The sequence below is a fragment of the Gavialis gangeticus genome, unplaced genomic scaffold, assembly GCF_001723915.1.
Source record: "Gavialis gangeticus isolate Ggan-Ray unplaced genomic scaffold, GavGan_comp1, whole genome shotgun sequence".
Classification (NCBI taxonomy): Eukaryota; Metazoa; Chordata; order Crocodylia; family Gavialidae; genus Gavialis; species Gavialis gangeticus.
The window spans coordinates 55,188,344-55,202,638 of NW_017729024.1; the positions used below are offsets into that span (position 1 = coordinate 55,188,344).

A 14,295-nucleotide genomic window follows, 5' to 3' on the forward strand; every position below is an offset into this window, starting at 1 on the left:
TTTTCAAAGTTTGGAGCATCTGAAGGAGTGGCCAGCATATTAGGTCTTGTAGCATGGAAGAGAGGACTTTAACTATGAATTTGATTTTGTAATTTTCAATATGTGGCAGGGCACTCCAAGTATAGTGATGGATGCTCCTTCCATCTGACTCCTGAAAAAGCTCAATCAAGTGCTACAGCTGTACAAGAATGTGGACTCTCTTACATAGATAGATAGATAGATAGATAGATAGATAGATAGAGATATCTATCTATCTGTCTATCTTATATAATGTTTGGAAACTGGAAAGCCCAGCTGCCTTCCATGCAGTAGATTTCATAGACATTAGGGCTGGAAAGGACCTCGGAAGATCATCGAGTCCAGCCCCCCGCCCCAGGGGCAGGAAGTCAGCTGGGGTCAAAGGATCCCAGCAAGATAAATGTCCAAATGTCTCTTAAAGGAGTCCAGAGTATGTGCTTGCACCACCTCTGGCAGCAGTCTGTTCTAGGCCTTGTGGGCTCAGACAGAAAAGAAGTTCTTCCATATGTCCAGCCTGAAATGGTCTTGGAGGAGTTTGTGACCATTTGACCTTGTCATCCCTTGGGGAGCTCTGGTGAACAGGTGTTCCCCCAGATCCTGATGCACACCCCTTATATACTAATAGGCAGCCAGCAGGTCCTCCCTGAGGCTGCACTTTTCCAGGCTGAAGAGCCCCATGGCTCTCAGTCTCTCATCATAAGGCCTGTTCTCCTGCCCTCTGATAATGCGTGTGGCTCTCCTCTGGACTCTTTCAAGCTTCTCCACATCCTTTTAAAATTGTGGAGCCCAGAATTGGATGCAGTACTCTAGCTGCGGCCTCACCAAGGCCGAGTACAAAGGGAGAATGACATCCTGGGATTTGCTTGAGAAGTATCTATGGATGCAAGCCAGAATTCTGCTCGCTTTACCAACTGCAACATCATATTGGTGGCTCTTATTCATCTTGTGGTCAATCATGACTCCCAAGTCCCTTTCAGCTGTGGTGCTAGCAAGTATGTCAGGGCTGTCCCATTTGCAAGCCACAAGGAGTTAATTTGTGGCCTGCAGGCATGAATGGTGCGTGCCCCCAACAGCTGGGGGGCACGGCTGTGCTGGGGTCAGCAGGGGGGTAGTGGGGTGGTGAGCGTTGACCAGGGGTTGGTGACCACCCGCAGACATTGCCAGCAGCATCAGCAGTGGCCAGTGCAATCGTGGATCACCCACAGACGCCGCCAGCAGTGTTGGCGGCAGGGTGGCGAGCAGTGATTGCCTGCAGGCGCCGCCAACAATGTCAGTGGCACCTTTTTGCAGGGGGTACACCACCACACTCAGGGGGTGCACATGCACCTGCATGCACCCCCTATGCATCGCCCCTGCCTGCCAGCTTCCACCTAGGTGCCACTCCCCCATCACTCTAGCTGCTGTTGCCTCCACTAGGATCTTCAGGCTCCTCCTCCCTCCTCTGTCTTGAGCTTCCTGCCCTGACCGTAGGCACAGACCCTGTGCTGTGGTGGAGTGTTTGCAAGACCTAGTGCAGTGGGGATATGCCCACACGGCATGTTGTGCCAGTGGCATGGAGTCCCGTGCATGGAGGTCCATCCAGCGTGCGGTTTCTGGCCACTCTGAAGTAGGACAGCTCTGCTGTATGAGATTACCCAGAGCTCTCATGCACAGTTCAGAAAGACCTGGTCAAACCTCTCCTCTCTGACTCCTGATCTCTATTGCCTTTTCTATGTTTTTGCATGTCTGGCATTCAAGGTAACTGGAGCAATGTTAAGGAAATGAGCGTGCAGTGTGCTTAAGACAGCTGTCCTGGAGGTAGAGGAGAAGCCACACTCATTATTCAAACACTACACAGGTTGGACTTCGGACTTCAAGCAATGGAACTGGCTTATCAATGCAAATGGGTAGAAAATGTTCTTCTCATCCTGTAAGACTGCTCACAGAAGCAGTCCTGATCTAAAACCATTCAAGTTTCTTCTGAGAAAACATATGAGAGTTTCTAGGGTTGTCAGTAGCCTCCTAGTCAGGGGCCTTGCAAGGGATGTGGCAGGCCTGACTGGAAGGCTCTGCCCTGACATTCTCTTACAGTAGAAGGCAGGGTAGATTTGAACCTTATAGACTAACCAAAGTAGACATGCATATGTATATGTCTACCCTAGTCCATATATGTATATGTACATATATACGTACATACATACATACATATGTACATATATATGTATGTATGTCCATATATGTGTATATTTATCTGTATATAGCAAAGCTTTTTTGAGCTGAAGCTCACTTCATCAGATGCTGTGTGTATATCTATATCTATCTATATCTATATCTATCTATAGATAGATAGATAGATCTATGTCTCTTATAGTCCAGTGGGACACTGCAGCCATACAAACAACTGGTTGCACTAGGGTGGGGACTCTCTGGGATTGCACAGAATTTCATCCTAGACCTGAGAAATCTTGTTCGAGAGAAGCTATGCAGAAACTGGTGCATTCCCATGAAAAGTTTTCGTTTTGGTGCACTGGTGTTTTCCACTGAAAGATGTTACGGTCAAAAGATTCCTGACCATCTCCCTTCATAGTGAACTTGGTGACAGTGAGAGAAAGCTAACAATGATGTGAAAGTCCTATAGTGCTTCAGTGTTGTCAGAAAAAACTTTTGTTCCTTGTCTGTATCAGGAGATTCTTTGGGAAATCTAGTGTTGACAACTAGAGTTCAGTTGGTAACGTCTCACAGGGGTAAATGTACACCCCTGTGTAAAAGTCACACCCTTTTTTAATCCCCCAGTTTAGTTCTTCTGCTCCAAGCAGGAGCTGAAATATGTGGGACTTATCCAGCTCTATATAGCAGATGGGACCAGGCTATAGGAGGCCAAGGGAAAGGATAATCCTTCTTTAGAGAGATGTCCGGGGCCTTCATTATGTTACAGTAGAGCATCCATTGAGTAGCTTTTTACGGTGGTTTTACAGATGCGCCATGGACTTGGGAGGAAGAGGTCTCCCTCTACACAGCCCATCTTTGCTGGACCTTGCCTTCTAGGCAGGCGTAAGCTTCCATTATAACCAGGCAGTACCTTGCCTAGTCCCATGGAGGTCATCAGGCAGATGTTAAATGCCACCCTGTGAGGGGATACCCTATCGGGAGAGGAGAGGCAAGAAAAACAGTTGTCCACATCCCAGAAAAGGAGTGCGAGGAAACTTTCTTAGTTTCTGTTCTTGAATGGGAGTGAAAGAGCTCACCTTGCTGTAAGCGTTCCTCAAAAGGAGCAAAAAGCGAAGGTCGTATGTTCCCAACCTGTTCATAACATGAGATACTGTGTTGAATAAGTTTTTCTGATGTTTGCTAGAAACAGTCTGTAGAAAGGGACCTGTTTTCCATGCAACTGTTCTCTTGTACCAAAAAACAAAATCAAAATTTGAATTTTTTTTTTATTAGCTCTACTTCCAACCCTGATTGTCTGACATATTTCTGTACTCCTTCCTGGCAGGGAACCTGAGCCCAACGCTATGCCTAAAGGATGCATATGGGGGGCCCTGATAAAACTGGCAATGCTTGTCATTCTGTCAGTGATAGTCAATGGTAGTATTTATACCTTCTGTGAACAAAAACAACTGTGATTTTTAGAGGCCTCATTGTTTGGCTTCCAGTTTTCAGAAAGTGCCCACTTTGGGGTCTCAGATTGGACCCCCACCCTCCCCAAAAGCTCTTAGCTTTCACTTGGTTTTTGATTAATAAATAATACAGCAATTCTTCTGTTGCTAAGAACTCAGAAAGACCACAACAGGTGAGAATGTATTCGATACTATGGATTCCTTTTTGAAATTGCTGCGTTTATCTTGTAAATCATGTCTGTACATCTAACAGTGCTAACATTGCCTGGCACCCTGCATCACCCATAAAAGGATCTCATGTCAATCCAGAGTGCAGTGACACCCTCGTTGAGAATCACAGCAATGCAGACTTCACCAAAGATTCCACTTTCTGTTCTCTGTAGCAATCAAGGCTTTTGGTTAGGAGTGGTATTATTTCCTTTTCAACTCACAAAACAAGACAGGCTGAGAAAGCAGATGGAACTGGAGGATATAACATGTTTATTGTGGAACCAGAATCTGGCATCTCTCTCCCCTTGCAGCTCCTTGATGTATTTATTTTTTTCTGATATATGCTTTAATCACCAAGAATGCAGCATTTCTGTTTTGCATGACAATATTTATTTTAGTGGAAAAAGAAACAAGGCTGTTTGGCTTTTGGACCAATTTATGTATCCATAATAGCATCCTTGTGGGAATCCCAGGTATCTGGGATTCCAAGTGGTGAGTATGTGGTCAGAAACTGAGAATGCATTGTGAGAATGGGAGGAATAATTGCATGTGACAAAAAAATCTCTCTTCAGCATCAAGGGCAAATGCCCTTTGTCTTACTCCCCTGTTTGTTTCGGCCAGCTGTTGAAAATTGTGGTAGGTGAAGCTCTGGGATCTCAGCTCAGGAGACAGAATGTCCATGGATTTAAGAAAACTTTTCATTGGAATGCACCAGTTTCTGCATAGCTTCTCTCAGACAAAATTTCTCAGGTCTAGGATGAAGTCAATGGGACATAAGCACATGCTTCAGTGCTTTCCTGAATGGAGATGCTTTCTTGAACCGGCCCTAATAACCGCTCAAAACTTTACTTTGTGAAGACATTCTCTTCCTACAGTGGTCTAATTCCAATGACTTTGATGGAGTTAGTTCTGATTTATGCCAGCATATGCAAGATTAGGAAAAGGCCATTGCCTCTGGTTAAACATAAGCCCTGCAGCTCTCTTTCCAACTGCTGCTTCTGTAAGGGCTTTACTAAACATGTAAGTCAATACTTGTTTGCTTAAGAAAAAAGGATTTTCTGATAGTTAAAGACATTGGAGCTCCAGCAGGCCTGAGTTCAATTTCTGGCTCTGCCACTGTCAAGTTGTTAATGATTAATTAGTAAAGCAGATTAATTAGTAAAGCATTAATTAGTAGAGTTTATTAATTAGTAAAGCAGGCCTGTAAGCAATGCAGATTTCTTCATCTTCTGGTGAAGATTAGGCTTCTGCAGTGCTGAGTCAGGAAGCAGATCTGTCTTGCTAGCTCTAGGGAGAGGTATCTTTGACAATCCACTCTGCAAAGGTGGGTGAGTTGAGCTGCAAATGAAGAGAGAAATGAAAATTAGCAGGTTGGGATGAGTCCACACAGTCAGTCAAATGCTTGGAAGGCTTCCAAAACAGGTTTGTAGAAACAAGTTGTTTTAACCCAAGCACTTTGGTTCTGGAAACACATCTCCAAATACCGTGCTTTTTGCCATTTCCTTAGTCACAGCAGGCTCGGCTGTGCCCTTTCCACCTTGCTGTTTTCTTTCCCCATGGAATCCTTTGCAGCTAGTGCAAGACACAATACAAATGCATTCATGGGATCCTGAGCAGAGAGAAAAGCATAAATTTTCCTTGAATGCAGATGATGTCCTTTTCATGTACTGCTCAGCCTGGATGACTCCATCAGCCCTTTAATAAATTGCATTGACTCATGCAGGGCTGACCAGGCCTAGGAGACAGAGCCCTCAAACTGCTGGCAGTTTGTCTGGATAGCAATTTGTTGGAGCTCTGTGTTGAGTGGGCGCTTGAAGGACTCACATATGCATTATCTGTGCATAGGAGGAGCTGCCTGACTAACCATTCTGCCTGGGATTTCAAGCCAGATTCTAGTTGCTGCTTCAGGGATGCAGAGGACTCAAGAGAGCATGTAAGCATCACTTTGCCTTTTCAGTCTTGTGCTCCAGTGCAGGGGGCAGGTAGAAGCCAGGGGCTGGAACACACTGAACACAAGGTATGTGGAAGCCACCGCAGCAGCACTAAGAAGCCCTCCTGCAGGATGAAGCATGGGTCTGGGCCTGGAGTAAGCCCTCACCCTGAGCTGCCTAGCAGACAGAGGCCAGCCAACACTGCACCCTTTTACAGCTGGTGCCAATAGACGTGACCTGCCTGCCTCAATCCTAGGAAAGCTGAAGGCTTCTGGGAACTGCCACTGCTGTTGTAGCCCCCTCCACCAAGTCTCAGGAGGTTTTAAAGCTGAAGCTTAACAGTGTGAGTCAGGTTCCTCCTCTTTTTTAGAGACACCAGGTTCATCTTGCTTTGTCACTAGGTGGCAGAATTGGTGTTATTAAACAGTGCAGGGTTTCCTTACCAGTTATAAAAATAATCAGAGATGGCACTGCTCAGCATTTGCTACTTGTGGGGTGGGCAGAGCAGTGAGGAAGAAAGAGCCAGAATTCCCTTCCACACCACCTCCAAAGATGCAGCTGGCTAGTGGCCAGAGCAGTGCTGGGCTTAGGAGAGGGAAATCCTGTGGCTTCTAGTATTAAATCAACAGTCACTTCCACTGAGTATCCTCCTAGCTCTGACTTATTAGCTTGGTGTGAGTGGAGGTCCTCACTAACCCCAGGTAATTTCTCTATTTCTTAGAAAGCATGAAGACATTTGACGCCTAAACCGGGAAGAACCTATGTCTGGGAGGCAATCTGCTGTGCTGAGCTATCATTAGTGGAAGGCTTGCTGTTGCACACACATCTGTGGCAGGGCATGTAAAAGGCACCTACTTTGATCAAGATCTTTGTGAGAGAGGAATGAAAGCCTTCTGAAAATCTCAGATCTCAAGAGTCCTATGCTTTTAGCCTTTTTGGGTTAAAGCATTTCTTGCTTGCCTGGAGAACTCATGCCCCGTGAGCTAGGGAGTACCTTGTGCCAGGCATCAGCTCATCAAAGTTTCTTCTCAGCTTGATTAAGTTATCTGAGGAATTCAAAATGATCACTGGGGGAGGAAGGTACTGTGGGAGGTGGATTTTCCAGATGGATTTTGACATGTTAAACTGAGGTGAATTAGAAAAAAAGGGCAAAGAAAACCCCCAAAGTAAAAACATAGGAAGTGGGATGTGATCAAACTATTAGCTGCTCTGGAATAGGTTTTTTTGGGGTTATTATAATACAGGGGTTGTCAACTAGGGGTACATGTACCCCTGAGGGTACTTTAAAAGGTCCCAGTGGTATGCAGGGCAGGTGGGGATGGACAGGGGCCAGGGTGGGGCGAGAGCAAAGCTGTACAGATGATGTGCTGCTGCCGCCCTGCCACTCGCCATGTCCCTGCTCCACGTCTGGCTGCTTGCCACCCCCCACTCCTGGTTCTGCGTCCGGCCACTTGCCACCCCCTCCACCCCACACTCCACGTCCAGCCGCTTGCCTTCCTCCCTGCCCCTGGAGTACACGTATAACAGGGGGTTTCAACCTTTTTAATAATACATCAGGAAATATAATCCACCTTGACATTGGTTAATGTTTCTTTGACATTCCCCTCAGGTCCTAGCAATGCACCCATTGGCACAGTAACAGTTATCAATGGGAAGTTAGTTAAATGAAATGGATCTGTTGCCTTCATTGAAATAATTTGTCTGTGCAGTGTCAAGTGAGAGATGGACCAAAATCCTCTGAACTCTGGGGAAACTCAGAAATGGAGAAGAACTAGGTATTACCCAGATCAGTATCTGTATTTCTCATACTCTGGCCCCTCTCGCAGAATCATGACCTCCCAGTTCTCAGCAACTCCAGATTTGGATCCAGATCCCACCTTGGTGGTCTAATCTCACTGAAAATTAACTCAGCAAGTGCCGTTCAGCGCTGTTAACCTTCCTCAATTAGTCTGCCCAGCTATGGAAGAAATTGTTTGGCTTGGGTGGCTCAATTCATTTCATATTTTCTTCTTGGTCTCTTTGGTTTTTTTGTGTTTAGATGTTTGTTTCTTACAACATCTTCTAGAGTAAGTTCATATGGAGAAGACTCTTTTTCTCTAAGAGAAGCAATAACGTATGTTTTATTATCCATTAAAGAGGCATGTTTGTCTACCAGGTGCTTTTGACAGATGTTAAAAATACAGTCACACAAAAAACTAGTTCAGCAGCTGCTCTGCTCCCAGCCCCTCCTGCCCCTTCCATCACCAGGCCAGAAACAAACAAAAGCTAGCCCAGCACTATCATTGATTTCTCTCCAGCCAAAGAGCCTTCTTCAGACCAAGAAGCCAAACTAAAAACTTCCAGTTTCTGCACAGCAAGTGGCAAAACCTGGAGGTTATTGGCAGTGGCATCTAGAAAAGAAGCTTTATAGAAAGAAATGTTGAGTATTCAAAAGAACCTGAGTCAGTGGCAACCAGTATATTCTTTCCTGTACTGAGAGAGAGGAAGAGTTTTCATAAGCCTGCTCTTAACTGGGCCTCAGGAAGAATTGCCTCCTCTCTGCACTCTTAAATGCTCTATAGAAGTTTTCCCTTTGCCTTGGCAGCACATACTGTTGGATGCAGGATGTTTTGGCAAATCTCACATTCCGTTTCTCAAACCAATGGCATTCTTAAGACAAGCAATACAAGTATAATCATAATATTTGTTTTCTATAGTAGCTCATTTTCAAGAAGGCAGAACCCAAGTTTTCAAATGATAGTGTGACTAATACGCTTGCACACAGTAGTGTAACTAGGGGGTGGGTAAGCAGGGCACCAGGCCCAGGCCTTGACTTAGAGGGGGTGCAAGATCGGCCACTGCTGTTGGCCTTGTTGCCACGATCAGAGGCTTGGTTGCTGCCACTGTCCAGGGCACAAAAACTGATTGTTATGCCTCTGCTTGTCCATGTAATTAAATGTATATGTAAATTTGATGTTTGTGTGCAAGGGACCAGTTAGATACCCATTTAACTACGTGTACGTGCACATACCCAATTTGCCCCACACGGCATGGTTAAGTCGGAACAGAGTTGCATGCATGTTTGCACATTGCTCTTTTGAGTCTATGGCCATTGATGTTAGATATTTTCTGTTTTCAAAGATGACAGCAACTACATATTTTTGCATATTGAAATTCTGCAGTAGGATAAGAACATAAAGTATTTTTAGCTTCTAACATTTGCAAGTCAGCAGAAACTATGTTAACTACTGTATTAAAATAAGGCTGCAGCAAAGAAGATTTTTCTAAACTGGAATCTCAATTGTTCTTGCAAGGTAAGAGCTTGTCTCATTTTGTAAACAATGATACAAAGTTATTTTCTTTGATAGGTAGGTTTTTGAAAATAATGGGATGCCTCAAAGCTATATATGGAGAGGAGAAAGAAGTAGCTATCAAAGACCTTTCAGAGATCTTCAGGCAAAAAAAATAAATCCCAGTAGGAGGTATTGTTTTTCTTCAATCTCATGAATTTAGCAAAGGTAGAAATAAGTGACTATTCATTATTAAAGCTTCTTGGTGCCTCCTTTCCTAGAATGCCTGGCAAGACAATAGGAGAATTAAAGCAGACTGAGACTGAGGACCCCATTCAGCAGATCATCTAAACAAGCAGTTAACTTCATGAGCTTAAGCAAATGCTTAATGTTAAGCACCAATACTGTTCTCTGCTGAATGAATGCCCTGGTCATCCCCTGGAAAAGTTCAAGCTTCTGGGTCCTGAAAGATTTTTCTGGGCTGTATCATTTTGTCAAATAGATAGCCTTGGAATGTGTGTCAGACAGTCTAAGTTCCTGATGATACTGGGCCTGGGCCTGAGCTTAAAGAACTGTTGATCATGTAGGAAAGAATGAACAAGTAGGCTAAGGACAGACATTCAAAAGCCTGAGTTTGAATTGATTCAATCTTTGCAGTCTAGTCTAACCTGGATGGGCTAAACCTGTTTGTAACTGCACAGACATCCCCTCTGGACTGAAAAAATTCAGTCACATGCCTGCAGTGGCTCAGGCTAGAAGCCAGGGGGTGCTAGAGAAGCCCTCCCTTCCCTTGCACAATACTGAGCTAAAGGGGTGTGTGACCAGGCCCTGGCAGGATGCACTGGTTAGGGAGGGGTTCCCCCGTTCTGAGCAGCCCAGTGGGAATTGATAACTCAGTGTTTATTGCCCCATTAAGAAAACAACAGAGGGACATTACATCACCAGGTGATTCTGCCTTTGTCCTGTCTGCCACATCTCTGACTGTAGCCAGCATGTGGTCTGCTAGCTAATGCTGAGAGGTCTGCGTAAGGCAGCGGGAATAGTGGAATCTCTGCTTGGGGGGGGGGAGCAGAAGCCAGGCAGATGCCTGTAGTCTCTTCTGGATCTGCAATAGGGAGCAGAGGGGAGGTGCCAGCTCTGCTGTGGAGCAGGGAGCCAGAGAGCATCTTATTTGTCTTAAACCAGCAAGGGGTCTGGGACAGACATTGCATAAACCAGTTTGACTCAGATCAGTCTGATACTACATTCAACCATGTTTATTTCAAACTGGTTTCAGCCATTTTCAAACTGGTTTATGTGCACTGAACATCTGTTCTGTTACAGGTTTAAACCAGTTTCTGATCACTTAAACTGGTTGACATGTAATGTCTGTCCCTAGCCCTAAGCAGCTAGTGAAACCAATGAATATCACTTCCGCCATTGTAAGAAGAACAATAGCATGTCACCCTTCAGAACCTAGTCTTTGCAGAAATCAAGGGCAGGTTAGGTGCCATGACAGTCTGCTTCCTCACACCTGATCCCCACTATTTCCCCGTGTTCTTGACAAGGCCCTAAAACATTCTCTGCCAAGGACATCTAGATTAGCCTGACTTGTATCTAGCTTCCCACTTCCATATTACAAGAAGTGGCCTAATTTGCAAAGATGCTCATTGTCTTTAATGCATTGCCTCCCTTTGTGCATGATCTCAGGTAAACAAGTATACAATGTAAAACATGGAGTAAGGCAGGATCGCAACTGAAGCTAAATCCCATTTAACCTTTTTTGGGGGGTAAGAGGGGACAGTTCTTCAAATGGTCTGACTTCAGGGGCATTATTTGGCTTCACACCCACTCTGTTCCTAACCCATTTATGTTCTAGGTGTATAGTATTATGTGAACAAAGAACAAGCATGGGAATCTTCCTATGTCATTACAACTTGTGCTTTTGAATCACTGACACTTTTTGAAAATCTACACACAGCCCCCACATCCAAAGTATTTACTAACTTTTCCTCTTACCTCTAATTAGAGCACTGAGAGGATGATGGTATGGGGCTAGTCTGACTTGCGCTTTGCTGAACAGGGGTCTGATTTTGCACCCTTACACTAGTGTAAATAAAAATTAAGCCCACTGCCAGAGAACAGAGTTGTTTTAAAATTGGTGTAAAAAGCAAATCAAGGTTACTTTATACCAGCAGGGAATTTGGCCTGTGCTATGTCTAACCACGGAGGTATTTGTTTTCTTCTAGCAGGGCCTCATGCTTCTGGTTAACTTTCAATAGTTCATCTGAAAAAGCAGCTCTGCCTAACATGGCAGACTTCGGAGGGCAGTACATAGGAAGAACACAGTGTTGCTGTGTTATTGAGAGTCAACTCCCAGGCATGTTAGGTCAGTTCTCATTGTCTTTTAGGATTTATAGCTCAGCCTCCTCCACAGTTCAGCAAAATAACTTCACCTTTCCCTTTCTTCCTGTGTTTTGCAATGGTTTTACAAGTCAGCACACAGGATGCCGTGTGCATGCAGTAAGTTTAAAAAAAAAATGAAAGTAGACTGGAGCTGGCAAAAGGGCTAGCTAGCCTACTGTCTGAGGCGGCTTGTACGTGTGCCGGGGGTTTAGTTCTCCCTAAATTGAAATGGTGGGTTTTTAATTAGTGGGTTTTTAATTGTGTCAATTAAAAACCCACCATTTCAATTTGGGGACTTCCATTACCATGATGGAAGTGACGGCCTGGGCCTGGGGAGAGCTGCTGGTGGGCTGTGCAGCCCCTGAGTTGTGCAGGACCCTGGTGCTTCCCTCCGCGGTAGCAGCACCCCCCAGGATTGCCCAGACAGGGTGCCAGCGGGTGGGTGCTGCCCTGGGGGCACCGCCACAGAGAGAAGCACCAGGGTGCCACACAGCTCAGGGGCCGCACACCCCCCCACCACGGAAGACACAGGCAGTCTTCGGGAGAAAAAAAAAAGATCAGGCCCTTCACTGCTTTTTTTTTTTCCCCCTCAGCAGAGCCTGCCCGTACAAGCTGCCACTGGGTCACATAGCCCCTGAGCTACGGGGCGGGACCAGTGCTTCTCTCTGCGGTGACAGTGTCCCCCGGGGCTGTCTGGGTGGGGTGCTAGCTGCACGGGTACAGCCCCAGCTCGTAGGCAGCACCTGCCAGATCCAACAATGCACAGGACACTGGAAACCCGAGCATGCTCGGGGAAACTCGGGCTTCCAGCACCCCGTGCACCATCCCTGCCACCTTCCCACTGCCTGGGACCACCCAGGAACAGGCTGGCTGCCCCGGGAAGGTGGCAGGAGGGTGGGTGGGTGTGTTGGCAGCCTGAGAATCCAACAGGGATGGTGCACAGGACACTGGCAGCCCACGAAACCCGAGCTTCCCTGAGCATGCCTGGGCTTCCAGCGCCCTGTGCACCGTCCCCACCACCTTCTCCGGTTAGGGCCCTTGTACAGTACACATGAGGAATATCACTGTGATTTGTTATGTAGCAAACTGAAATACATGGGATCTGTTTTAGTTTGCTATGTAAAAAAGGCATTTAAATCAAAATACGCCGCTGAACGTGTACGCTGTTATGAAATGTAATCGTAATATGCCACTGAACGTGTACACTGTCACACAATTACATCATTAAAAAGGGCAATTAAACCACTAAAAGGGGCAATTTCCTCTCATGTACAAGGGCTCTTCATCAGGTGTAGAAGGGCCCTGAGTGATGAAAGATGGAGTGCTGCTCTCCCAAGCAATCACCTGTCTGCAGTGGTGTCATGGCTCAATTGCTGGTCAAGCCATATACCTAGGTCCCAACCTGTTCACTCTATCTCAAGGCTTCTGATGGGAGAAGGAAGTGGCAGCTCCCTCAATACAAGTACCTGTGTGCTTTGGAAAGGCTAAGAAGTAGTTGGTCCAACTATAACTGGCTGCTGTTCCCTTTAGGGTTCTAAACTACACAACACTGCCTAGTGCTTCAAGTGCTTCTCTTAAGGATGGATACTTCTGTGTTTCTCTGTTGCTGGGATGCAACATTCCTCAAAGGTAAAGGACAGCCCTGAAGGTCAGAGTCTTCCCTTCTCCCACATTACTGACTACAGCCACTGAGGTGGCCCCACGGGTGGCCTCTTCTCAGGCCCCAAGATGCCACTTATATGGTGGAGAGTTTCTTCACTTTGGTGCTCCTCTGAAACTATGTAGAGAGGGGGAGGAGTGAGTTTTGGAGGACTGCCTTAGAGTGGAGAACCACTGGTCATCCAGGCAGGTGCCTGAAGCTCATTAGCAATCTCAGGATATCCATGGGTTCCTTGGTCCACATCCCTTTCCATAATATTTTAGGGGAAGAAGTGTGAGGTGTTTTGTGTGGAATGTGCTATTGAAAACTCCAGGAAGGGCAACTAGAGAGTTTTCCTCTTAATCATCTTCCATGAGAAAGCTTCACCTGAGTCTTGGCAGTTTCCTGGCAAAGGGCCTGGCTTTACTGCCTGGCTTGAATGCTTACTTCCTGTGTGATCCTGGATAAGTCTCTCGAGGAACAACTCCTTATTTGTAAAATGGAGCTACCTCACTGAGCTAGAAGTACAATAAAAATTTCAGTGTGTTGCCAACTTGTAGCTCTGTTATAAGTCTTACAATCTGGCATGACTAAAAGCCTCACCTCTTGAAGTCATGTGAAAAATCATAGAATCATAGAAGTCGGGTCAGAAGGGACCTTGTAGATCTTCAAGTCCATCCCCCAGCCTGGGCAGGAGAAAAAAAACTGGGCTCAAATGATCCCAGCTAGGTAGGCATCAAGCCTCCTCTTAAAGACCCCCAGGGTAGGAGCCAGCACCACTTCCCTTGGAAGTTGGTTCCAGATCCTAGCCGCCCGGACCATGAAGTAGTTCTTACGGATGTCTAATCTAAGCCTACTCTCCAACAACTTGTGGCCGTTACTCCTTGTTATGCCAGGGGGCGCTCGGGGAAACAAGGTCTCTCCCAAACCCTTCTGGTCCCCACCTCGTGAGTTTACAGACGGTCACCAGGTCCCCCCTCAGCCTTCTCTCATGAAGGCTGAACAGGTTCAGGTCCCGCAGTCTCTCATTGTAGGGCCTGCCCTGTTGTCCCCGGATCATGTGAGTGGTCCTCCTCTGGACCCTCTCAATGTTGTCCGCATCCCTCCTGAAGTGGGGCGCACAGAACTGGACACGGTACTCCAGCTGTGGCCTGATCAGTGTTGCGTAGAGGGGGAGGATCACCTCCTTGGCCCTGCTAGAGATGCACCTGTGGATGCACGACAAGGTCTGGTTAGCCCTACCAACC

The 14,295-nt window shown here is 46.2% G+C and overlaps 1 long non-coding RNA gene across 1 annotated transcript in view; it reads right to left on the minus strand.

The window, feature by feature from the left end:
• Positions 1 to 1,065: 1,065 nt before the first annotated feature.
• Positions 1,066 to 14,295, minus strand: part of LOC109297389 — a 788,954-nt gene continuing 775,724 nt past the window's right edge. Inside the window, exon 3 of the long non-coding RNA XR_002097301.1 lies at positions 1,066 to 1,109. This is a non-coding gene — a long non-coding RNA (uncharacterized LOC109297389). The remainder of the gene's footprint in view (positions 1,110 to 14,295) is intronic.